Source organism: Fundulus heteroclitus, chromosome 22 (assembly GCF_011125445.2).
Source record: "Fundulus heteroclitus isolate FHET01 chromosome 22, MU-UCD_Fhet_4.1, whole genome shotgun sequence".
In the NCBI taxonomy this organism is placed as follows: Eukaryota; Metazoa; Chordata; class Actinopteri; order Cyprinodontiformes; family Fundulidae; genus Fundulus; species Fundulus heteroclitus.
This window is the reverse complement of record NC_046382.1, coordinates 204,209-231,656: the sequence shown is the minus strand read 5'-3', so window position 1 is coordinate 231,656 and position 27,448 is coordinate 204,209. Positions and strand designations below refer to the sequence as shown.

The following is a 27,448-nucleotide window of genomic DNA, read 5'->3' as shown; positions in this document are numbered from 1 at the left end:
GGTTACAGTCAGATCGCCTCCCCCCTTCACGCACTCACATTAGTCAAAACACCTTTCTCCTGGACTCCCGAGGCCCACTTTGCGTTTGTTGATCTCAAGAACCGGTTTTCTCAGGAACCCATTCTCATCTACCCTCATCTAGCCATCAATCTCGCCCTGGAGGAGTGGCGTCACTGGTTGGAGGGGTCCGAGCAGCCCGTCCTCATTTGGACTGATCATAACAACTTGGAAAACATCCAGACAGCGAGGAGGTTAAACCCTCGCCAAGCCCGTTGGTCCCTCTTTTCCTCACGTTTCTGTAACCCACCCTAAATCTGGAGAAAGAAAGAAAGAAAAAAAAAAAAAAAAAAAAAAAAAAACTTAAGTAAGCATAGTATGATATTGTGATCAATAACTGTCACAACACAAAGTATGAGTTTTCTATGTTCACCTTATAAATCAGACACCAATAGTTGAGGTTACGCCACTTTGTGTTAATTAATTCTAATTTTCAACACTTTTCAGCAGTGGTAAACATTTTGCGGTAATGCCCACTAGGTGGCCATTGTGCAGCGCTGGTGTTCTTTCTGAACCTGTTGTGGAGGGAGAAACAGCGACAGCGTAGCTCTGAAAGAAGAAGAGAATAATATCCCTAAGAGTGAATTATTTTATTCTTTCTTTTGATGGCGGCGTCTGAAAACCTTTTTCTGTTAACATAGTTAATGGCTACTGAGAGATTGAGTGGCGGACTGTGAGCGAAACAGTGGGTACGACGGAGGAGCGGGGTGTTTCCATTTCCGGCGGCCATAGCAGGAGAGAGAGAGAGAGCGTGATGGACAGCGGGCTGGACTCTTCAGGCCTGAGTTTGGAATTTCATCTTTACTGTCTCATCAAATGAGGATTTATTTTTTTTCCTCTTGTGGTGTTGGAGGATAATATCGGATTACATTTTTTTTACTGAGCTCAAAATAGGTATTGGGTTGTGCACAACTAAACTAAATTGACTATTGCTGCAGCAAAACTTAAACAGGTACTTTTGTTTGTTCGTTTGCTTTATTTTTATTTTTCTGGCCAGAATATATGTCATCATTATTATCTGACATTTTGGATCAGTAAGTGACCGTGTCACATTTATTGTTGGACATTGGAAAATAATAATTTTTTTTGCAAAAAGAGTTAAAGTGGAGTTGTGTTTTCATTTCTCTGTGTGAAGTCAATAATCATCGACAGCCAAAGACTAAATGATTATTAAGTGCTAGTTCATTTGATATCTATTTCATCTTTAATCCCTCGGACCAGGACATTGCTCAAAGTATTTAAGTAGTGATCCCAGACCTTGAGGTTATTTTTTTTACAGGTAAATGTTGGAGGCTGATCAGAACCTGGTTACATTTCCACCTCACCATCTCCTACCGCCCAGGCTTTAAGAATGTAAAACCTGACGCCCTGTCCTGACTGTACTCCTCCCCCGACTCCGAGAACGAACCAGCCACAATCCTCCCTCCCTCCTGCGTGCTTGGTGCTCTCCAGTGGGAGGTACAGGACCTCATCACCCATGCCCTGCCTTCAGACCCAGACCCCGGAACCGGTCCACCAAATCGCTCCGACGTCCCATCCTCCGTTAGATCTCAAGTCATCCAGTGGGCCCACTCCGAGAAGTTCTCAGCTCACCCTGGAATCCATCGTACCCAGACTCTCCTCGCCTGTAGTTTCTGGTGGCCCACCATGTTTCAAGACGTTAAACAGTTTGTCCTCTCATGTCCTGTTTGTGCCCAAAAAAACCGTCCAATAGACCACATGCCGGCCTCCTTCAACCCTTACCAGTTCCTGAACGTCCCTGGTCCCACATAGCCTTAGACTTCGTCACCGGACTCCCTTCCTCCCAAGGCATGACAGTCATACTCACTGTAGTCGACCGTTTCTCCAAAGCCTGTCACCTCATCCCACTTCGCAAGCTTCCCTCCGCTCTCCTCATGGCCCAGCTCCTGGTAAGACATGTCTTCCAACTTCATGGGATACCTCGTAAAATTCTGTCTGACCGTGGTCCTCATTTTATATCTCGGGTGTGGAAGGAGTTTGCCGCAGCCCTTGGGGCCCGGTATACTCTGACCTCAGGGTACCACCCCCAGACCAACGGTCAGACGGAAAGGATGAACCAGGAGCTGGAGAGCGCCCTCCGTTGCCTCACTTCCAATAACCCCTGGAGTAAGTACCTCCCCTGGATCGAGTACGCACATAACAGCCACGTCTCCACTGCTACTGGTCTCTCCCCCTTCGAAATCTCCCTTGGTTATCAGCCCCCACTTCTCTCCGACAACAACCACCAGATCACCGTTACCTCCGTCCAGGATCACATAACCCGCTTCAAGCAAGTTTGGACTCAGACCATTCAAGCCCTCCAGGAAACCGCTGAACAGAACCGCCGATTCGCTGACCAGCGGCGGGTCCCAGCCCCCACATACCTCCCTGCGAGTCTGGTTATCAACCCGTGACCTCCCCTCCCGAGCAGCCTCCCGAAAGTTGTCTCCCTGATTCACCGGCCCGTACGAAATCATCTCTGTGATCAGTCTCACCACAGTCCGTCTTCGTCTCCCGTCCCACTCCCATGTGCACCCCACCTTCCACGTGTCTCAGATTAAGCCCGTCACGTCCATGTGGTAATGTGGTCTTGTTTTCTTTAAGTTAATTGCATGTCTTTGACTTTTGTGATTTGGATTTGCTTGTTATTTCCTTTTGGTGTTGCATGTCTTTTTGATTGTGTTTTGATTTTGAAGTGATCACCCATACCTGGCGACGCCCACCGCGATCACAGGTGTTCTCTATTACCAAAACTGCATGCAGATTCTGAGACGGGCAATAAAGAGAGCTGTGCAGCTGAAGCGGGGATCGGAGCCGGACAGATCAGGTGTGAGAACGGCAGGGCGACAATGCTGGCGGATTGATGGCTGCAGAGGTTCGTCCAACCGGTCGCTGTCAAGGAACAGACGACCGGGCGTTGGAGTACGAGTGGCCGGTTTGCCGTCGAGGTTCGCCGTGGTCGTGGAGGATTGATCAGCTGGTGACAAGCAAGGCTGGAGGACTGGCTGCTGCAGAGGTTCGTCCAACTGGTCGCTACCGAGGAACGGATGACCGGATCGCCGCTGAAATTCGCCCGTGGCCGTGGAGGACCGGTCGGCGGGTGACGGGAGAGGCTGAGCACCGGAGGGGACCGTGGCCGGATCGCCGTCGAGATTCGCCATGGTTGTAGAGGATCGACCAGCTGGTGACGGGAAGGACCAAGCTGAGGAGAGGATCACGCCCCCCCCCCCCCCCCCCCCCCCTTCGGGCTAGCTAAGAGACAATTTGTCCTTTTTAACAGACCTTTTTTTTATTGACTCTGCTGCTCCTGCTGCCTTACTTTTTTACTGACTTCTTTTTTTAAATAAATTATTGTTAACTCTTACGGCTCGTTTCGTTAAAACCCTGCCCACAGTCACTGCAGTTCCTATTTATTAAATTCACCACTCAGGTGCCACAGATTCTGGCGTTGTTGACAGGATACAGGAAGCAGTAGGATTGTGAGCAGTGTTTTAATAGATTAACAAAAAAAAAAAGACGGAAACTTTTATTGGTGGTTTAAAAAAAAAAAAAAAAAAAGCAAACATTTTTCTTTTAAAAATGATGGTGCCTATTCATCCTGGTGCCCCATGAATCCCTTAATTTATATAGTAAAAATATTTTGATGGTGCTATAATTCAGGTGATAAGGTGGTTCGTGCCCCTGGACTCTGATGCAACCTGCAGTGCTGTTTAAGAGGAGGCTCTTCTATTGGAAGAAAGATTACAGTCCAATATGGCCTCAAATGACATGTGCTGCGGTATGGAACTCTAATGCTGATCGATCTCACCAGCAGAGCGACGTGTGGAAACAGGAGCTGAAGGAGGAACTCCTTGAGGAGCCCAGGGACGAGAGGTAAAGGTTCCAGCAAAAAGTGAGGGTGATCGAGGGTCGCGCTCAAGTAGGACAGCAGGGAGAGACTACTGCGCCCTGGTGGAGGCCCTGGTGGAGGCCCTGGAGGAGGCCCTGGAGGAGCTCAGCACTGTTTCAGTGGGCTGCACCCTGGCTGTTGTCAGAAATGGTAGGCTCCCTGTCCACCCGAAGGATTTGAACAACTTTCCAATTACCCTTGGGCCGTACCAAGAGATTGGCCGCCTCTACCAAGTCGACGACGTGGATGTCCACGGGGGTCGAGATGTCGACCTAGCTGTTTACGACAGTGGTGTGGTACAAGTCGGGCTTGTAGGATGGGGGTTCCCTAGGGGAGAGCCAAGGCTTCAGCCTGCAGAGGCTAGTGGAACAACCAGGTTTAATACCTGGAAGTCGGTAAGCTGGCCACCCTAGTGTAAAAATTGGAGAAAGTGTTTTTCTAAACATGATGATCTTGGTCGGACGGATGCCGTCAAGCACACCATTCCAATGGGAGATGCATGCCCTCCGAAGGAGAGACTCAGCCACCACTCATGTATAAAGAAATTAGGTCAGTGCTAGCAGACATGTTGGGGACACAGGTCTGGTTTATCATGTTAGGCCAGAGAAGGGTGGGAAGGAACGAACCTTGCATAGAAAAGCTCCTTCCACTGACACGTTGGGAGAATAATCTCCCGTTGAAACGTATGAACTGCCTGTAATGCTCTACCCTGTTAACGAAGAACAAGTACTGTGCCGTTCTACACGTGCTACAAGAGGTCAATTCCCTTCTCGCTATAGAGACTAAATGTCGGCCGGGACTGGCCTTGTTAAAGTGTAGGGGGGTGTGGTAATGTGGTCTTGTTTTCTTTAAGTTAATTGCATGTCTTTGACTTTTGTGATTTGGATTTGCTTGTTATTTCCTTTTGGTGTTGCATGTCTTTTTGATTGTGTTTTGATTTTGAAGTGATCACCCATACCTGGCGACGCCCACCGCGATCACAGGTGTTCTCTATTACCAAAACTGCATGCAGATTCTGAGACGGGCAATAAAGAGAGCTGTGCAGCTGAAGCGGGGATCGGAGCCGGACAGATCAGGTGTGAGAACGGCAGGGCGACAATGCTGGCGGATTGATGGCTGCAGAGGTTCGTCCAACCGGTCGCTGTCAAGGAACAGACGACCGGGCGTTGGAGTACGAGTGGCCGGTTTGCCGTCGAGGTTCGCCGTGGTCGTGGAGGATTGATCAGCTGGTGACAAGCAAGGCTGGAGGACTGGCTGCTGCAGAGGTTCGTCCAACTGGTCGCTACCGAGGAACGGATGACCGGATCGCCGCTGAAATTTGCCCGTGGCCGTGGCGGACCGGTCGGCGGGTGACGGGAGAGGCTGAGCACCGGAGGGGACCGTGGCCGGATCGTTGTCGAGATTCGCCATGGTTGTAGAGGATCGACCAGCTGGTGACGGGAAGGACCAAGCTGAGGAGAGGATCACCCCCCCCCCCCCCCCCCCCCCCCTTCGGGCTAGCTAAGAGACAATTTGTCCTTTTTAACAGACCTTTTTTTCATTGACTCTGCTGCTCCTGCTGCCTTACTTTTTTACTGACTTCTTTTTTTAAATAAATTATTGTTAACTCTTACGGCTCGTTTGGTTAAAACCCTGCCCACAGTCACTGCAGTTCCTATTTATTAAATTCACCACTCAGGTGCCACATCCAGTCCCTTGCAATGGCCACGATCCTTTGCATCTGGCGTCCACTATGGACGCCAGATGCAAAGGATCGTGGCCTCCCGTCCACGAGGTAGAGGTTTCCAATACCTTGTGGATTGGGTTGGTCGTGGTCCGGAGGATCGGTCCTGGCTCCCCGGTTCCTCCATCCCAGACCAATCCCTTGTTGGTGCCTTCCTCGCCTCTCATCCCTCCACGTCTTCCTCTGTGTCGCCAGACCCTTGGGGGGGGAGGGGGGGGTCAAGATTCAGCCAGCAGGGCCATGCAGCTTGCTGCCGGTTCTGCTGCCTTTGCTTTCTCCACAGGTGTTCGTGGTTGACGGGTGGGCGGAGCCCACACACCTGTGGGCGGTTGAGCAGCACCAGGCAGCACTATAAGAACAGTGCACAGCGGGAGGATGCCAGAGTGTTACCGTCGTGGTATGCAAGCCAGCTTCGGCCTCTAGCCTTGTGACCGGTTTTGTGAAAACTAAAGGCTCTTACCTCTGTGTCTCCTAAAATCCTCCTCGTACCCTGACGTCCTCCTTTTGTGACGACACCCTTTAAGATCCTTCAGTCTTCCTTTCTTGTCAGCTTCCCTCGTGGATTCCTCCTGGCTCCTCCTGGCCAGTTCCCCTCCTCTGGACCCCAGCCTCCTTCGGACAAACAACTGGTTCCTCCCGCTGGTCTGGATCCCTAGATCTCTCGGTGCTGCTCGGACCCGCTTCTGCCTCCGCTCCCTGGTCTCCCGGACACCAGTGGCTCCATCATCAGGCAAACACTGAGTCCACATCACCTCCTCGCCGGTTTGGTTTCCCCGCCTTGTGGTAAGCTTACGTCCAGTAGCATATCTGCCTGCCGTTACCACCCCCCGTAGTTAACAGATCCTCTCATTCCCCTAGATCAACCTGGTCTCCCGTCCTCCTGGTTCCTGTCTGAGCTCCGTTCTGCAGAAACAGATCTCTCCCCGAGTTTTGAGTTCAATAAACCCTTTTCAAATCTACCTGTTTCCCGAATGTATTCTGCATGTGGGCGAAACACATCAAGCCAAACATGACAGACTGGAAACTGAGACATTCCAAATCCATTTATTTGATTACTAAAAAAAATTAAAATATTGTTCTATTTAATTCTAATATAAAAAGAACATATTTTTGTGTTTAGAGGTTACTTTAAACCCAACCAGTTAGTTTTGGGTGGTTTAAATCCTGCATGTCAGGGATATAAAGAACTTTATTACAGGCAGCAGCTTTCAGCCATCAAATCAAACGTCATTTATTTTATTAATTTTTGTTATTTAATTTAGCTGATGGTCAGTCAGGGAACAGGTCTGGACCCTGAGTAGATCCACCAGAGGAGGAAAGAAGAACTAATGATGAACTAACAAGTCTAATAATACCAGCCTGGTTGACTGGCCACAGGGAGAGTCGTCTGCATTGTCCATGGCTTTGCAGCAATCCCTCATACTGAACAAGCATGAAGCGACAGTGGAAAGAAAAACTCCCTGTGAAGAAGGCTGCCTTACGATTTACTGTGTAGAGCCCTTTAAGGGGCGGAGCTTGGGCGCCGGAGTGTAGCATGCAGATGAGAAAAAGGAGAAAGAAAAAAGGGAGCTGTAGAGTTCACCGTTCGTAATTTGTGGGTTTGTCAAGCTGTTGCAGTTTGTTGCTGCCTTCTTTCAATGTGTGTGCGTAAAATGCAAGTAAGTAATGTCGGGAGGGTGTGACATTGTTTGTTTTAACGGAGTATTTTAGTTTGCTTTTAGTTTATGACATGTTTTGCACACGTGCACCATTAAGAGCTAAATAAGGCAGTTTGTTTCTCATGCCATGTATTTACTTAGAAACCAAATGTTTGTAGTTATTAATATTGCAGTTTATCATGCGAGATATTAGTTCAGTCATTTGTTGAGGATAATTCAGACACTGATATTGTATTATTGTTGTCTTTCTAGAAAACCATACACACTGTTATGACAATTAGTGAATAAACTGCAACTCTGCTTCTTCGGAGTTCTAACCGGACTCAATGCAGCGATCTGAACTTTTCAACTAGCAAATAGAGACCCTATTTTTCACTCCCCATTAACGGGAAGGAAAACCTCCAGTAGAACCAGAACCAGGCTCAGTATGAACGGTCATCTGCCTCAACCCACTGGGATTGAAGAAGACAGAGCAGAGACACAACAAGAGAGACAAAAAAGCACAGAAGCACACATTGATCTAGTAATCTGTTCTACATTAGATGGTAGTAGCGGATGAGCCGTCTTCTCTGGATGATGTCACAGTTAACAGAACGCCAGACCAGGTGTACCTACTATGAAGAAAAAGAGAGAGAGCAAAAAGTTAAAAGCTGAAATGACGACAGTCATTTCAATGTAATACAATGCAAAACTGGAGAACAGTAGAATGATCATGAAATATATGATTTTACGAACTTTAATGATCCCCACCACTGAAGAGTCCAGTTGGTTCCCAGTTAAAGCAGGTTGTGGTTCCATCAGAGCTGAACAGAACCTGGATCAGCAGAACAACAATGAAGCCATTTAAACAGCAGCAGAGTGTTTGTGTTCACACTGGGAGTCATGAGAAGGCTTCATGTCTTCAGACGTCAGCAGGTGAACTTTCCTCTGACTCCCACTCAGCCAGACCAGTCTGAGCAGTTCCTGCAGCAGGAAGCAACCAGCAGCTCTGTTCTCTGGGCTCATTTCTCCTCAGGACGCCATCAGGAAACATTTTCAGCAGAACTTCTCTCCTTTCTCATCAAGACTTTATCAACCTGCCTCTGATATCACTGCAGACACTCTGACTGCTTTAGTCTGAAAGAAAAACTACAAACCAGGTGAGCTGTGACGTCATCAGATGATCAGAGCTGATGAGCAGATGAATGATTTGTGTTTCCTCTGCAGGTGAAGGTAGAAAGTGTTTCTGAGCTCTAGAACTACACTGAACAGAACTAGAAACATGAACTTCCAGAGAAATAGTTCCTGTTTTCCTGCTTTGAGCAGAGCCGTGCATGGAGCCAACGTGATGTAGCAGAAAGTAGCAGCGTTCACATGCAGCCCTACCCTGAGAAAGGCATCTAGCTTCAACCGACTCGCTCCATCATGTCAGAAGTAATGTGGAACATTTAGATCCAAGACTAAAACTACAGCCAGCTTTATGTTCTGTTCTCCAGTTTTTAGACCCAGTACCATCCCAGATTTATTTATAGAGCACTTTCAGCACCACAGAACCAAATTACTCTGTATGAATAAACAGCAGCTATATGATAACATGACAAGATATTAAACTTTAAAATTTGAACACATTTTTACTCTTTGGCCTAAAACACAGCATGAGACTTATTGTTTTTACACTTAAATCAATGTTAATTCTATTATTTTAACTGATTTTATTTTTGACATGAGCAGCTTTGATTGTTTTAAACAGTTTTTAAAGATAAAGTAAGGAAATTAAAACCAATAAGACCTACAATAAATCTTGAAAATTTAAAACAAATTTTTATTCACAGAATGATAGTTTTATTTGTATTCTGTTTTTAGTATTAATGATAATCAGAACAATTTAAAGTCTCTGATGGTGTCAGAAGTCAATGAGAATAGATGGTTTTATAAATGAATGTGAAACACAGGGAGGAGAACTGTCTGATGTCCAAGGGAAGGTTGTTTTATAATTCCAGATCTGCTGCAGCTAAAGCTCAGTCACCCTGAGCTTAAGCTTCATCTTTGGCTGACTCAGGATCAGCTGATCAGTGACCTGAGGGAACAGAGGATGTGCAGGATGTACTAGTTCAGACAGCTAATGTGTGGCAAGGCCATTTAGAGCTTTAGAAGCAGATAAAAGCATTTTAAAATGAATCCTAAAATGTTCAGGCAGCCAGTGCAGAGAGACTAAAATAACAGAAATGTGGTCAAAGCTTCATGTTTCATAGAGTCTAGCTGACCACTGATCTAGATCCTCACAGTTCTGGACTAAAAATGATGTTTTCTGTCTGCATGAAGCTGTAGCATATTGTGACTGATGCGCTCATTGATATTATGGACACACTGACTCAGTAAGTGCAGTGAGCCAGGCTCAGCAGCAACATGGAGATTACAAGTCACATGTAGTCAGCATGGATGTTAGGAGATGCTGGAGAACTCTAGAATCTGACCTGTTGGCATCAGATGGAGGAGAAATAATAGTGGGCTGAAAATGGATCCTTGAGGAACCCCACGTTTAATTTTTGTTGGTCCAGATTTATATTTATTTACCAGATGACACAAAGTTATCCATGTCTGCCAAATATGGTGTGAACCAGTTTAGCCCAGAACCAGATAATCCAGCCAGTGTTGTAGTTGGATCATCAACATGTTGTGATGAACTGTGTTCAGCAGAACTGAGATCCAGTAGAACCAACAGAGGAGTTCTGGAGAACATTCCAGTCAAGATGAGCATCATTGTAAACGTTTAGCAGTGCAGTCTCTGTGCTGTGGTCTGAAGCCTGACTAGAAATCACTGAAGAGATTCATTTCATCAGAAAGTCATACATTTGTTAATCAGAACCATTTTCAATGATCTTTTCCAGAACCAGTGGATTAGTTCTGATCCTGTAGGGACTTATTATCCATGGATCTAGAGTTGGTTTCTCTAACAGAGGTTTGATCTCTGCAGTTTCCAGCCTTTAGAAAACAAACTAACTGGAGGGAAGTATTTACTATCTGTAATATTTCAGGGGCATCACAGCTAAAAACTGTTTTTATAAACTCAGAGGGAACAAATCCATGCAGCAAGTTGTGGATTTTCTCTTCAATTCAATTCAATCCAATTTTATTTATATAGCACCAATTCATGAAACGTCATCTCGAGGCACTTTACAAAGTCAGAATCAATCATATTATACAGATTGGTCAAAAATGTCCAATATAAGGAAACCAGTTGATTGCTTCAAAGTCCCGACAAGCAGCATTCACTCCTAAAGAAGCGTAGAGCCACAGGGAGAGTCGTCTGCATTGTTGATGGCTTTGCAGCAATCCCTTATACTGAGCGTGCATGAAGCGACATTGGAAAGAAAGACTCCCCATTAACGGGAAGGAAAACCTCCAGCAGAACCAGAACCAGTTTCAGTATGAACGGTCATCTGCCTCGACCCACTGGGGCTTAGAGAAGACAGAGCAGAGACACAGAAAGCTCAGAAGCTCACATTGACCCAGTAATCTGTTCTACATTAGATGGTAGTAGCGGGTGATCTGTCTCCCCTGGTTGGCATCACAGCTAACAGAACGCCAGACCAGGTGTACCTTCTATGAAGAAAAAAAAGAGAGCAAAAAGTTATAAGCAGAAATGATGACAAGCAATGCATAATTAAAGAACAGTAGAACTCGATAGAGTGAAAAAAATATATCCTGATGTCCTCCAGTAGTCTAAGCCCATAGAAGCACATCCCCATAGGTAGGTCAGGGCAACATGAACCACTCTAGTAATAAGCTTTGTCGAAAAGGAAAGTTTTCGACAAAATCTTCTGATGTGTTTCTGTCAAGGAGACATAATTCAGTTTGTTAAAGTCATTTAGATGCTGTAATGATTGTGGAGGCTCAGGAGACATCAGCAGGTTCTCAGAGGTGGAGATAGATGGTGCTGGTCTCCATCAGGAGGGATGATTGGTGAGCTGTTGGTCAGCCTGTCAACAATAGCAAACAAAGTTCTGCTATTATTAGTGTTTTTATTGCTGAGATCAGAGAAATAGAACTGCCTCGCTGGTTTTAACTCCACAAACTCACATCATGATGGTAAGATCTGTTTCACTTCAATCATTTCTCTGACTGATCAACACTCTGTAGACATGAAGTTTTCTGCATCACTGATGAGGAACCTTCAGGACATCTGAGAACAAGAACCAGGCAGAAACATAGAACATATTCATGATTATGTGTTTATGAATCATAACACAGATTAAAATAATTCAGGTTAACATTATTCCAGTACAGTGACTACATGTGGGGATAATAGCTCATCACATGTTGGTCAGAAAAATGTCCAACAGTGAAGCAAAGAATCTGGTTTAATAGTGAGGAACACATTCAGACTGATGTTCTAGGCTGAGCAGAAGAACGTCAGAGTTTCTCATGGAGATCCTGCAGGGAGCAGCTTGTCTTCTCAGTCTGTTCCTCAGAGTCAGACTGGTCCCTCTTTCTGGAGAAAAGAACCAGAGTTTCTCTGAATTCACTGTTAGCAGACAGTTAAACTGAGTTTTTACATCACCTGCTTTCTAGGTAGCACCAGGTTCTTCAGCAGAACAGCAGAGATGAGTCTGAGAACCAGAAGGCAGTCAGATCTGAACTCCTCCCACTAACCTACCTGTCCTGCCTTCATCACAGCTGAAGCTCCGCCTCCTTCCTGGTAGCAGCTCACCTGTGTCTCAGTGGTTCACATCTTGTTCTTCAGCACTTTGGACCGTCTGAACAAACTGTAAGTTTGCTTTGTTTCCTACCAGAACTTTGTCTTGAGGAACTTTCCTCTTTGTTTCTGCTCTCTGATGTCTGGAGAACATGTTCACTTCTGACTTCACCTCAAAGTTTTATCTCTGCTGTCTGGAGACTAATCTATGAGAAAGGTGTTTAATTTGTCTGAGTCTAAATTATGTAAGTGCTAGAATAAAAAAAATAATGTTCAATGTTTTTTTGTTTTTGTTTTTCAAAAAGAAAGCTTTTGTACATGGGTCAAGCTCACTATCCACTGCACCACAGAACCACGCCCAATACAAACAAAACCTAAACTAAACCGTCGTCTTTGGTTCTGCTTGCTTTTTCCAGTCAAACTGGAAACACTGCATTCCTTCAACATCATCCTTTTAGTTTGTGGTCAAAAGATTCTGTATCCATTTTTTTAGTATCTGATTTAGTATCAGTCTAACTTCCAGTGTGATAAAATGAGAACAAATAGTTTAAACTTTATTAACCTCCTCACAGCAGCTGACATCTAACGTGTCTGTAACAGCAAACAGGCTTAAATCAGAGGAAACCCGACTTTGTGGTTCTGTTCTTTCTGAAAACATTTCTACATCTATCCAGGAGTCTTTATAAATTCTGGTGGCTCACAATTGAACAACCTGCAGTTGCTGCGCTGCTGTTTTTACCAACATGGAGGCCCATCCTCCTATAGGCACATTCTAAGTCAGACTTCATTCCCAAAGTCTGACACCTGAGACTTGAACCAGGGGAAACCATTGTGTCCTTTCCAGAACCAATTAACACCAAACCAGATCTGTGACTTGTTAGAACTCTGCCTCTCAACCACATATTTCAAGTACAGAACCAGTTTTTACCAAAAGAACATGCCTATGTCCATGGAGGAGGTGGAGAGAAGGGCTCTCAGTGTTTAGAAGGAAACTCCCCCAGCTCTCTGGTTCAGACAGCTGAGTGGTGTTGTGTCTCAGTCCAATGCAGTGATGACTGCTCAGACTCCTACACTGGATACCATCACTAAACAGAAGGGAGGATTGAGTTTCCATCTCCCCAGAGTTTACAGCTCGGTCCTCCATCACATTCCAGAGAGATTACATCAGCATCTCATCATGGTTCAGGAGACCAAGTCCTCCTGTCACACCAAGCAGCAGCTTCTAATCACCAGGACAGTGATGGTGGGTCACTGGTTTGCATCTGAATGACAAGGAGCTGTGCTCCTCCAGCTGTGCTCTGGCTGCAGAGTGAGACACCAGAATTGATAAAGACTCTTTGGTGTCCAAAGGTTTTCAGAAAGAACTGAGCCCGGTCTAATTCTGGTTGCCTCTGGTTTAAGCTTTTGCTGTTGTGACGACTCAGATATCTGATAATTTGCAAAGGCACGTCTGTTTGTTGTTCCTTCTCCAAAGTCCTCTGAAAACTAACCATTAATAATGAATCTGATGCTTTGAGCTCTGATGATCCTCTGCTGCATAAACCATCAGCTGAAATGGTTTCATGTGTTGAACTGAGTCAATGTGATGGACTGAAGCTTCCAGTCAGAGTGAATGAAATGTTGCTCCATGGCTCCATCTAGTGGATTGATAGTAGAAGTACAGCAGCTGATGGCAGCTTCCTCTGCCTCTCACTGCTGTCTGACTGCATTCAACTGACACTGATATGAAGCAGAGAAGAAGAGAAGAAGCCAATCAGAGGAGGAGCAGCTGATCTTTTTCCAGCACTAATGATGTAAAGGATGATCAGAGTTGATGATCAGATGAATGATGTGTGTTTCCTCTGCAGGTGAAGGTAGAAAGTGTGTGTGAGCTGATGTGGATGTGAATTCAGCAGCATGGATCAGCCTGAGGACAGAGAGGAGGGAGTCCCTCCCTCTAAAACCACTCTGTGTGGGGAAGCTGAGAGCCAGAGCCACGCTCAGAGGTGAGATCAGCATCTCTAAGTGTCCAGAGCCCTTTTCACACAGCGTTCTCACTATATCAGGCCAGAAGAGACCAAGTGGTCCTGAAGCTGCTGCTGGTCCTCTTTGCTGCTTCATCCAGACTGAACACAGCAGCTCAGCATGGTACCAGTGGGTTCTGACAAACAGCAAGTCAGTGTTGCAGAACCAGCTGAGAGAGCTCTGGGTTCCAGCAGGACACATCTGGAAAAACTCACCAACTTCCAGATCATTTCCTGGACCTTGATGACCAACATGTGTTCAACATTATTCATCCTAGAAAGAAGGACGGCTGATCAGACATTTATGGAAGAATCTTACATTTATTTTCTGTCTAAATACGACCCAGACCAACAGAACCAGCTGGTCCCTCTATGGAGGTAACGACTGGGTCTCTAATGAGTCCCAGGTAAATCCGTTCAAATGTAGCAGAACCTCTGGTACCCATATGGGTCCCAGTTTTTACCCAGAGTTGTTCTGCATCAAACCTACATTGACAATTAACACAGAGTCTTTTTTTGACTTATAGACAATTACATCTCATTCATTTTTACTGTGAATGCAGTAGGCATTCAGCCTATTCATTTCCTATGGGAGAAAAAAAGCTGAAAATTTGCAGAAAAAGCTGAATATTTTAAAAAGTTGAAGAGTTAAAAGTACAAAAAGACATAGCCATCCATTCCAGAAGAAGTTGAATAGTTTAAAAGTTGAATGGTTGAAATCGGAGAAAAATTGTAGGAGTAGAAGCGAATCAAACTTTAAACAGTAAAAACGCATTAGGAAGAATAAACACTAAGAAGAAGAAGAAGAAGAATAAAGAATAAAGAGAAACAGGATCTCAAGAACTGTGAATGCCTACTGCATTCACAGTAACTAGAAAAATTTGCATTTCCTGCGAAAATGCACTGTGAATGCTGATAGCTGAATGATTAAGCAAAAGATGCAGAAGATCTTTGAAGAAGAGAAAAAATAGCTGAAAAGCATTGAAGAAGTTGAAGAAGTTGAAAAAGTTGAATAATTTGAAAGAGTTGAAGAATTTGAACATGAAAGAACAATAGCTGAATGATTAGAAGAAGAAAGGCACCAAACATTTCCTAACTCATTCTAAACACTGAATGGTTTAACAAAGCAGAAGTAGAATTTCAAACTTGAATATACTGTAGCCATATTGTGGGCCTGCATTTCTAGGGAGTTTAAGGGGTTTCGCCCCCCATTGAAAAAGCATTGGATGTTTGACACCTCCTAACTTGGAGATGCTTTACATGACGAGGCCCAAACTTATTGTGGAGCATTCTGTATAAAGGAGGTACAGACTCTGTAAAGCAGAAGTTTGTCCGAGCTTCCTAGAGCTACTTCCAATTAGCAACATGCTAACCATTAGCCGCTAACATGGTTGTGCTCAGGATCACCGGGTGATTGTACTCTGTCAGTTTGGTCCAAATCCTGTACTGGGAAGTGCCTCAAATAGGGGTGCCAATACTTAATGTCGCCAAACGTCACCAAAGTTCATGGGTCAGATTGGCCTCCTTTAGCAACTCAGCCTCACCACATCTGGGCCCAGAACTCAACATTTGACCAAAATGGTCAGTAGCGCCATTTCCCACAGGTGGGTGGTGCTGTATTGGCCAATTGGGTCGTGTCTGGGCATCATGCCAGGTCCTGTTGGAAGCAAAGGCCCAATAGGAAAGCATGTGAAATCCAAAATGGAATAGAAAAATGACACATAGCTGAAAGTCACTTGAAAATTTTAAAATGTCAAGAGGAAGTGACTGTGCGAATTTCAGATTCCTACATTAATCACAGCAACTGCGGTGAGCGTCGAAAGTTGCCATTGTATCTCAATTGATCCTCTCCCTCTGGCCCTCAGAGTTCCGTCGTCATGGAAACTCACTGACCCACCTGCAGCGGCCAATCTACCGAAGTGCAGAGACTTTGCTCACAATAAGTCCCATTGGATTATAATGGAGAACTTTGCCCCGAACATTGCTTCATATCTCCGGATCCCTAAATGGTAGAGACGTAATTTTTTCTGCGTTTAGTTCGTAACGGATAGGGGAAGAAGAAAAGCTATCGTTTTTTGCTGGAAAAAGTTTAATAAAGGCGTAAAAAATTATGATCTAAAGGGGGTTTTTAAGGAATTTGCAAAATCCTCTAAAAACAGTCCCGAACAAATCGCTCTAGCTGAAAAAGTATAAGAGATATCAAAACAATTATTTCACTGTGAGTATCAGCAGGCTTTTGAGGACTATGTTGCTCATTTTTATGTTTGTACAAAAATCGGTGTAGGCACAGCAACGATGTAAAAAAGTGGATCATGTGGAAAAATGCAGCTCTAAAGCATTTTCAGGATTTTGCACATTCGCTACTCCCGAACAAATTGTTCCTGCGGAAAAACCGTAACAGTTATCCACAAAATTCCTTTTTTGTGAGTGCCAGAAGGGTTGGGACATTCATATGTGAAAGTCTCATGCCTGTACATCAAACGGTTTAGGAGTAGCGACGATGCAAAAACGTGTGATGTTTTGGATTTTCAGACGTCATTTTTCAAAACCGCTCCATAGGAAATGAATGGGGCAGGTTTCGGGTTTGTGTCGCCCTGAGGTGATTTGCGAAAAATCTATAAATGCTACACCAATGAGGGTTACATTTCCTGAATCCAGACAAAAGTTCCTACGTTTTGATGTATTCAGCTTCTTCTGGAATCGATGGCTATATCTTTTTGTACTTTTAACTTTTCAACGTTTTAAAATATTCAGCTTTTTCTGCAAATTTTCAGCTTTTTTTTATACAGTCGCATAGGAATTGAGTGTAATTCACTAAAATTCCGCTCATTTCAGCTGCTTTTTGACAGCTTACTGCTTCAGCCTACTTTCAGCTAGAAACGCCATTCAACTTTTAAAATGTAGTGATATCTTTCAGCTATTATGGTCTATTTCAGCTTTTTCATATCTTTTACCATTTTCATATAGTACCTCCTTAAAATAATTTTGCCTTTTCAAGAAATTCAGCAAATAACATGCGTTGCTATGGTCGTCAAGGAGGCAGTTATAGAGTGCACACTCTAGAAATTCAACAAATTCTTCTTCTCCAAACAACTTCTTCTCACTCGCTCAATTTTCAACCTATCCACATAAATTATACATCAAAACGTAGGAACTTTTGTCTGGATTCAGGAAATGTAACCGTCATTGGTGTAGCATTTATAGATTTTTTGCAAATCACCTCAGAGCGACACAAACCCGAAACCTCCCCCATTCATTTCCTATGGAGCGGTTTTGAAAAATGACGTCTGAAAATCCAAAACATCACACGTTTTCGCATCGTCGCTACTCCTAAACCGTTTGATGTACAGGCATGAGACTTTCACATATGAATGTCCCAACCCTTCTGGCACTCACAAAAAAGGAATTTTGTGGATAACTGTTACGGTTTTTCCGCAGGAACAATTTGTTCGGGAGTAGCGAATTTGCAAAATCCTGAAGACGCTTTGGACCTCCATCACCCCAAATGATCCACTTTTTTACATCGTCGCTGTGCCTACACCGATTTTTGGACAAACATAAAAATGAGCAACATAGTCCTCAAAAGCCTGCTGATACTCACAGTGAAATAATTGTTTTGATATCTCTTACACTTTTTCAGCTAGAGCGATTTGTTCGGGACTGTTTTTAGAGGATTTTGGAAATTCCTTAAAAACCCCCTTTAGATCATAATTTTTTACGCCTTTATTAAACTTTTTCCAGCAAAAAACAATAGCTTTTCTTCTTCCCCTATCCGTTACGAACTAAACGCAGAAAAAATTACGTCTCTACCATTTAGGGATCAGGAGATATGAAGCGTTGTTCGGGGCAAAGTTCTCCAAATTATAATCCAATGGGACTTATTGTGAGCAAAGTCTCTGCACTTCGGTAGTCTGGCCGATGCAGGTGTGTCAGTGAGTTTCCATGACGACGGAACTCTGAGGGCCAGAGGGAGAGGATCAATTGAGATAGAATGGCAACTTTCGACGCTCACCGCAGTTGCTGTGATTAATGTAGGAATCTGAAATTCGCACAGTCACTTCCTCTTGACATTTTAAAATTTTCAAGTGACTTTCAGCTATGTGTCATTTTTCTATCCCATTTTGGAATTCACATGCTTTCCTATTGGGCCTTTGCTTCCAACAGGACCTGGCATGATGCCCAGACACGACCCAATTGGCCAATACAGCACCACCCACCTGTGGGAAATGGCGCTACTGACCATTTTGGTCAAATGTTGAGTTCTGGGCCCAGATGTGGTGAGGCTGAGTTGCTAAAGGAGGCCAATCTGACCCATGATCTTTGGTGACGTTTGGCGACATTAAGTATTGGCACCCCTATTTGAGGCACTTCCCAGTACAGGATTTGGACCAAACTGACAGAGTACAATCACCCAGTGATCCTGAGCACAACCATGTTAGCGGCTAATGGTTAGCATGTTGCTAATTGGAAGTAGCTCTAGGAAGCTCGGACAAACTTCTGCTTTACAGAGTCTGTACCTCCTTTATACAGAATGCTCCACAATAAGTTTGGGCCTCGTCACGTAAAGCATCTCCAAGTTAGGAGGTGTCAAACATCCAATGCTTTTCAATGGGGGCGAAACCCCTTATACTCCCTAGAAATGCAGGCCCACATATGGCAACAGTATATTCAAGTTTGAAATTCTACTTCTGCTTTGTTAAACGATTCAGTGTTTAGAATGAGTTAGGAAATGTTTGGTGCCTTTCCCTCAGTTCTTTCTTCTTCTAATAATTCAGCTATTGTTCTTTCATGTTCAAATTCTTCAACTCTTTCAAATTCTTCAACTTTTTCAACTTCTTCAACTTTTTCAACTTCTTCAATGCTTTTCAGCTATTTTTTCTCTTCTTCAAAGATCTTCTGCATCTTTTGCTTAATCATTCAGCTATCTGCATTCACAGTGCATTTTCGCAGGAAATGCAATTTTTTTTAGTTATTATTATTATTCCTGTTTATTCTTCCAAATGCGTTTTTACTGTTTAAACTTTGCTTCGCTTCTCCTCCTACAATTTTTCTCCGATTTCAACCATTCAACTTTTAAACTATTCAGCTTCTTCTGGAATGGATGGCTATGTCTTTTTGTACATGTAACTCTTCAACTTTTTAAAATATTCAGCTTTTTCTGCAAATTTTCAGCAAATGATCTGCAAATGATCCACTTTTTTACATCGTCGCTGTGCCTACACCGATTTTTGTACAATCATAAAAATGAGCAACATAGTCCTCAAAAGCCTGCTGATACTCACAGTGAAAGAATTAATTTGATATCACTTATACTTTTTCAGCTAGAGCGATTTGTTCGGGACCGTTTTTAGAGGATTTTGCAAATTCCTTAAAAAACCCCTTTAGATCATAATTTTTTACGCCTTTATTAAACTTTTTCCAGCAAAAAACGATAGCTTTTCTTCTTCCCCTATCCGTTACAAACTAAAGGCAGAAAAAAATTACGTCTCTACCATTTAGGGATCAGGAGATATGAAGCGTTGTTCGGGGCAAAGTTCTCTATTATAATCCAATGGGACTTATTGTGAGCAAAGTCTCTGCACTTCGGTAGACTGGCCGCTGCAGGTGTGTCAGTGAGTTTCCATGACGACGGAACTCTGAGGGCCAGAGGGAGAGGCTCCATTGAGATAGAATGGCAACTTTCGACGCCCGCTGCAGCGGCTGTGATTAATGTAGGAATCTGAAATTCGCACAGTCACTTCCTCTTGACATTTTAAAATTTTCAAGTGACTTTCAGCGATATGTCACTTTTCTGTCCAATTTTGGATTTCACATGCTTTCCTATTGGGCCTTTGCTTTCAACAGGACCTGGCATGATGCCCAGACACGACCCAATTGGCCAATACAGCACCACCCACCTGTGGGAAATGGTGCTACATGCCATTTTGGTCAAATATTGAGTTCTGGGCCCAGATGTGGTGAGGCTGAGTTGCTAAAGGAGGCCAATCTGACCCATGAACTTTGGTGACGTTTGGCGACATTAAGTATTGGCACCCCTATTTGAGGCACTTCCCAGTACAGGATTTGGACCAAACTGACAGAGTACAATCACCCGGTGATCCTGAGCACAACCATGTTAGCGGCTAATGGTTAGCATGTTGCTAATTGGAAGTAGCTCTAAGAAGCTCGGACAAACTTCTGCTTTACAGAGTCTGTACCTCCTTTATACAGAATGCTCCACAATAAGTTTGGGCCTCGTCACGTAAAGCATCTCCAAGTTAGGAGGTGTTAAACATCCAATGCTTTTCAATGGGGGCGAAACCCCTTATACTCCCTAGAAATGCAGGCCCACATATGGCTTCAGTATATTCAAGTTTGAAATTCTACTTATGCTTTGTTAAACGATTCAGTGTTTAGAATGAGTTAGGAAATGTTTGGTGCCTTTCCCTCAGTTTTTTCTTCTTCTAATCATTCAGCTATTGTTCTTTCATGTTCAAATTCTTCAACTCTTTCAAATTCTTCAACTTTTTCAACTTCTTCAATGCTTTTCAGCTATGTTTTCTCTTCTTAAAAGATCTTCTGCATCTTTTGCTTAATCATTCAGCTATCTGCATTCACAGTGCATTTTCGCAGGAAATGCTAATTTTTGTAGTTCCTGTTTATTCTTCCAAATGCGTTTTTACTGTTTAAACTTTGCTTCGCTTCTCCTCCTACAATTTTTCTCAGATTTCAACCATTCAACTTTTAAACTATTCAGCTTCTTCTGGAATGGATGGCTATGTCTTTTTGTACTTTTAACTCTTCAACTTTTTAAAATATTCAGCTTTTTCTGCAAATTTTCAGCTTTTTTTCTCCCATTGGAAATGAATGTAATTCACTAAAATTCCGCTCATTTCAGCTGCTTTTTGACAGCTTACTGCTTCAGCCTACTTTCAGCTAGAAACGTCATTCAACTTTTAAAATGTAGTGATATCTTTCAGCTATTATGATATATTTCAGCTTTTTCATATCTTTTACCATTTTCATATAGTACCTCCTTAAAATCATTTTAGCTTTTCAAGAAATTCAGCAAATAACATGCGTTGCTATGGTCGTCAAGGAGGCAGTTATAGAGTGCGCACTCTAGAAATTCAACAAATTCTTCTTCTCCGAACAACTTCTCCTCACTCGCTCAATTTTCAACCTAACCCTCATTGGTGTAGCATTTATAGATTTTTCGCAAATCACCTCAGAGCGACACAAACCCGAAACATCTCCCTTTCATTTCCTATGGAGCGGTTTTGAAAAATGACGTCTGAAAATCCAAAACATCATACGTTTTCGCATCGTCACTACTCCTAAACCTTTTGATGTACAGGCATGAGACTTTCACATATGAATGTCCCAACCCTTCTGGCACTCACAAAAAAGGAATTCTGTGGATAACTGTTACGGTTTTTCCGCAGGAACAATTTGTTCGGGACTAGCGAATGTGCAAAATCCTGAAAATGCTTTAGAGCTGCATTGTTCCACATGATCCACTTTTTTACATCGTCGCTGTGCCTACATCGATTTTTGTACAAACATAAAAATTAGCAACATAGTCCTCAAAAGCCTGCTGATACTCAGTGAAAGAATTAATTTGATATCACTTATACTTTTTCAGCTAGAGCGATTTGTTCGGGACCGTTTTTAGAGGATTTTGGAAATTTCTTAAAAATTTCCTTTATATCATAATTTTTTTACGCCTTTATTAAAATATTTCCAGCAAAAACCGATACCAAGTCTTCTTCCCCTATCCGTTAAGAAAGAAACGCAGAAAAGATTACGTCTCTACCATTTACGGATCAGGAGATATGGAGCGTTGTGCAAGGCAAAGTTCTCCATTATAACCTAAAGGGACATATTGTGAGCAAAGTCTCTGCACTTCGGTAGACTGGCCGCTGCAGGTGTGTGAGTGAGTTTCAATGACGACGGAACTCTGAGGGCCAGAGGGAGAGGCTCGATTGAGATAGAATGGCAACTTTCGACGCCCGCTGCAGCGGCTGTGATTAATGTAGGAATCTGAAATTCGCACAGTCACTTCCTCTTGACATTTTAAAATTTTCAAGTGACTTTCAGCGATATGTCACTTTTCTGTCCAATTTTGGATTTCACATGCTTTCCTATTGGGCCTTTGCTTCCAACAGGACCTGGCATGATGCCCAGACACGACCCAATTGGCCAATACAGCACCACCCACCTGTGGGAAATGGCGCTACACGCCATTTTGGTCAAATATTGAGTTCTGGGCCCAGATGTGGTGAGGCTGAGTTGCTAAAGGAGGCCAATCTGACCCATGAACTTTGGAGACGTTTGGCGACATTAAGTATTGGCACCCCTATTTGAGGCACTTCCCAGTACAGGATTTGGACCAAACTGACAGAGTACAATCACCCGGTGATCCTGAGCACAACCATGTTAGCGGCTAATGGTTAGCATGTTGCTAATTGGAAGTAGCTCTAGGAAGCTCGGACAAACTTCTGCTTTACAGAGTCTGTACCTCCTTTATACAGAATGCTCCACAATAAGTTTGGGCCTCGTCACGTAAAGCATCTCCAAGTTAGGAGGTGTCAAACATCCAATGCTTTTCAATGGGGGCGAAACCCCTTATACTCCCTAGAAATGCAGGCCCACATATGGCTTCAGTATATTCAAGTTTGAAATTCTACTTCTGTTTTGTTAAATGATTCAGTGTTTAGAATGAGTTAGGAAATGTTTGGTGCCTTTCCCTCAGTTTTTTCTTCTTCTAATCATTCAGCTATTGTTCTTTCATGTTTAAATTCTTCAACTCTTTCAAATTCTTCAACTTTTTCAACTTCTACAATGCTTTTCAGCTATTTTTTCTCTTCTTCAAAGATTTTCTGCATCTTTTGCTTAATCATTCAGCTATCTGCATTCACAGTGCAGTTTCGCAGGAAATGCAAATTTTTCTAGTTTTCATTTCAGTTCCTGCCCATATGGGTCCATGATGTAAATGTGGGCTGGAATGTAAAAAGAACTTCAGAACCTAACACGATGTATGTTGGTAATAATGTTTCTTTCAGGATCCATCAACCAGAACCAGAACCCAGCTGTGTGTCCTTTAAGAGCAACAAGTCAAAGACTCCTCCTCTTGACTCCAAATCTCCTGGACCTGCATCCTCAGAGAGGTGAGATGAATCTAACTGCTGTAACTGTAGAAACTGAGTCAGTCTGAAATGTTTTTATTCCAACATGTGTTTAACGTGAGCTCAGCTCTTTTTCCCACATTTCTATGTTCATATGTGAAGCGGTGTGTGTTGGATGTTCTCCAGAACCACAGCAGTGAAAGTGGAAAGAATGGATGTTGGTGGAGGCGTCCTGGATGCTGCTACATCATGTTTAACAGCTCTGATCTGTTTGCTTTTGGGCCTCATTGATTAGTCGCCATCATTAAACACTTTTCTCTGCTTAAAGTCAAAGATTTAGTTTGGACTGGAGCTCACTCTGATTGGTTCTGTTCCATGTTAATGAGCTAACTGGACTCTTTAGTCCCTCTCCCATATTAATAGTGATTGAATCAAATCCAACATGGAACCAACTGGACTTTATTTCTTTGTTCCTGAACCGTTTTGTCATCGTATCTGAAAGTCTTCCTCAGTTTTAGTGACTGAAGAGTTTTAGTTCTTCTCAGCTGGAGCTGGAACAATCACTGGGATCAGAACCAGAGACTTGGTGTTGTTCCCTCACAGGAGTTTAGAGCTGCAGCTGTTCTTCAGCTCTTTAATATCTCAATGGATTTATTACATTTCAGTTGAGCTTCAGACAAGTTAGCAGAACTGCAACAACTCATTAAAATGGGTCCAGAAATGCTCTGGTCTAAATGCTTCTCTAGATTTTTCTTCAACAGCTTTATTGTTACTTTGGGAAACTAATAAAATCCTGATTTCACTGCAAGGAACCATGTTGTGATATTTTAGCCAATCACCACCCCTAGTATGGACCGGTCACCTCAGTCGGGGTCTGAGGTTCTGGAAATGACCCGTTACATTTCTTTAAGAGCCAAGAACAGAAACCCAGTTCCTCCCAGTGAGCTCTCAGATGTTCCAATTCTATTTGCAGACAGAGGTTTGATCCGTTATCTCCAGAAATCAGCTGCCCTGTTCTGATGAAAGCACCTTCATGTCTTCATGTCTGGAGTGCTGGTGCTGATCAGGAGGTTCTGCTGCTTCCTGGCTCCATGTCAGACTAACAGTGGATCACATTTCCACGATCCGCTGGGAAATAGCTGGTAGAGCCAGTCTGACCCATCAAAACTTGGTTCCTGTGTGCGCTGTGAGAGCAGTTCAGCAGGGAAGGAAAGCTTCATCATGTGGTTGGTGGAACCAAGCTGAGCTGAAGTGGACCATCAGAGGTTCTGCTGGTTCTTAGTGGATCAGCAGGAACATGAAACATCTCCAACTACCTGGATCCTCTGGTTCTCTGCTCACATCCAGATGTTCTTCATGGACCTTTACCTTCTGATTGTCTCTGTGTGGACAGATATAATGTGAGCTCACTGGCTTCCAGGGACCTACAGGATCCATTTTAAAATACTCACCATCACATCCAGGACAGAACCTTACATGGACACACAGCCACATATCTCAGACCTCCTCCAGGTCCACACCACCTCAGATCTAGTCATCAGAACCTGCTGGATGTCCCACACGCTGTCCTGAAGACCTGTGTGGACAGAACCTTCACCTCCACTGTCTCCAAGCTCTGGGCCACTGTCCCCACCAACATCAGATCTGCTGACAGTGTGGACAGTTTGAAGTCCCAGTTCAAGACCCACTTTTTAAAATGTCTACTGGGTGGTTCTGGTGGTTCTGGTCTTCATCCTTATATTTCATCTTCCTCTGTTTAACTTATTTGTATTGTGTTCATTTGATGCTCAGTTTTTCTGTTTTAAGGACTTTTTCTGGGGTGATTTTATCTGTGAAAACTGCTGGATGAATATTTTCTTCCTTCCTAATTGTTCTGGTTCCTCCACAGAGTGGACCAGCAGAACTCTGAGGTTCCCAGAGGTCCATCTGCCCGGCAGCATCAAACCCAGCTGGACTCCATATTTATGGTCTGTACATGTACAACAACTACTTTTCCATCGGTTCTGTTCAGTCGTCTCCATGCTGGACTTTGTGGACCAGTGGGCCGTCAGTCTGTCCAACATGGTTCTGATGTTTGGATCCATGATCTCAGTCTGATGTGTCCTTCATATATTATTCTGTTCCAGCTGCTGGAGGACAACATTGTCACTTTTGTGAAGAAGGAGCTGAAGAAGATCCAGAAGGTTCTGAGTCCAGATGACCCAGACTGCTCAGAGAGTCAGAGAGATGATGAGGAGGTGTTGGAAGGTGAGGATGAAGAGCAGAGGAGGAGCAGCAGAGAGGCACTGATGAAGATCACTCTGAACTTCCTGAGGAGGATGAAGCAGGAGGAGCTGGCTGACCTTCTGGAGAGCAGTAAGAGGATTTCTACAAAGATTTAACCTGATGGATAAATCACACATTTACTGATGTCTGAAGAGATGGAATCACATTTATTCACATCATCTTCAGAAGATCATTTGGTTTCCTTCCTGATTTCACTTTTTCTCTTAATTTAGAAAATCCTGATGCAGTTTGTCAACATAAACTTAAATCTGGTCTGAAGGAGAAGTTCCAGCATGTGTTTGAGGGGATCGCTAAAGCAGGAAGTCCAACCCTTCTGAACCAGATCTACACAGAGCTCTACATCACAGAGGGAGGGACTGGAGAGGTCAATGATGAACATGAGGTCAGACAGATTGAAACAGCATCCAGGAAACCACACAGACCAGAAACAACCATCAGACAAGAAGACATCTTTAAAGTCCCACCTGGAAGAGATCAACCAATCAGAACAGTGATGACAAAGGGAGTGGCTGGCATTGGGAAAACAGTCTTAACCCAGAAGTTCACTCTGGACTGGGCTGAAGACAAAGCCCACCAGAACATCCACTTCATATTTCCATTCACCTTCAGAGAGCTGAATGTGCTGAAAAAGAAAAAGTTCAGCTTGGTGGACCTTGTTCATCACTTCTTTACTGAAACCAAAGAAATCTGCAGCTTTGAACACTTCCAGGTTCTGTTCATCTTTGATGGTCTGGATGAGAGTCGACTTCCTCTGGACTTCCAGAACCAGGAGATCCTGACTGATGCTACAGAGTCCACCTCAGTGGATGTTCTGCTGACAAACCTCATCAGGGGGAAACTGCTTCCCTCTGCTCGCCTCTGGATAACCACACGACCTGCAGCAGCCAATCAGATCCCTCCTGAGTGTGTTGGCATGGTGACAGAGGTCAGAGGGTTCACTGACCCACAGAAGGAGGAGTACTTCAGGAAGAGGTTCAGAGATGAGGAGCAGGCCAGGAGGATCATCTCCCACATGAAGACATCAAGAAGCCTCCACATCATGTGCCACATCCCAGTCTTCTGCTGGATCACTGCTACGGTTCTGGAGGACGTGTTGGAGACCAGAGAGGGAGGAGAGCTGCCCAGCACCCTGACTGAGATGTACATCCACTTCCTGGTGGTTCAGATCATAAGGAAGAAGGTCAAGTTTGATGGAGGAGCTGAAACAGATCAACACTGGAGTCCAGAGAGCAGGAAGATGATTGAGTCTCTGGGAAAACTGGCTTTTGATCAGCTGCAGAAAGGAAACCTGATCTTCTATGAATCAGACCTGACAGAGTGTGGCATCGATATCAGAGCAGCCTCAGTGTACTCAGGAGTGTTCACACAGATCTTTAGAGAGGAGAGAGGACTGTACCAGGACAAGGTGTTCTGCTTCGTCCATCTGAGTGTTCAGGAGTTTCTGGCTGCTCTTCATGTTCATCGGGCCTTCATTAAATATGGTGTCAACCTGATGGAAGAAACACAAACATCTAAGAAGTCTTTATTTTCTAAGAAACCTAAACCAAAGTCTCTTCACCAGACAGCTGTTGATCAGGCCTTGCAGAGTCCAAATGGACACCTGGACTTGTTCCTCCGGTTCCTCCTGGGACTTTCACTGCAGACCAATCAGAGACTCCTACAAGGTCTGCTCACACAGACAGGAAGTAGCTCACAGACCAATCAGGAAACAGTTCAGTACATCAAGAAGAAGATCAGTGAGAATGTGTCTGCAGAGAAAAGCATCAATCTGTTCCACTGTCTGCATGAACTGAAGGATCGTTCTCTAGTGGAGGAGATCCAACAGTCTGTGAGATCAGGAAGTCTCTCCACAGATAAACTGTCTCCTGCTCAGTGGTCAGCTCTGATCTTCATCTTAGTGTCATCAGCAGAAGTCCTGGATGGGTTTGACCTGAAGAAATACTCTGCTTCAGAGGAGGTTCTTCTGAGGCTGCTGCCAGTGGTTAAAGCCTCCAACAAAGCTCTGTAAGGACACAGATTGTTGCTGCTTTTATTTCTGTTAGTGAGAAAT

General features: G+C 43.9%; 1 long non-coding RNA gene across 1 annotated transcript; it reads right to left on the bottom strand.

Annotated features, from left to right (window-relative positions):
* Positions 1-11,153: 11,153 nt before the first annotated feature.
* On the bottom strand, positions 11,154-27,028 carry LOC118557119. The gene is made up of 3 exons (XR_004927615.1): positions 26,795-27,028; positions 11,387-11,489; positions 11,154-11,286 (listed from the first exon to the last, which is right to left on the bottom strand). It is a non-coding gene; the product is annotated as an uncharacterized LOC118557119 (long non-coding RNA).
* Between the last annotated feature and the right edge of the window lie 420 nt (positions 27,029-27,448).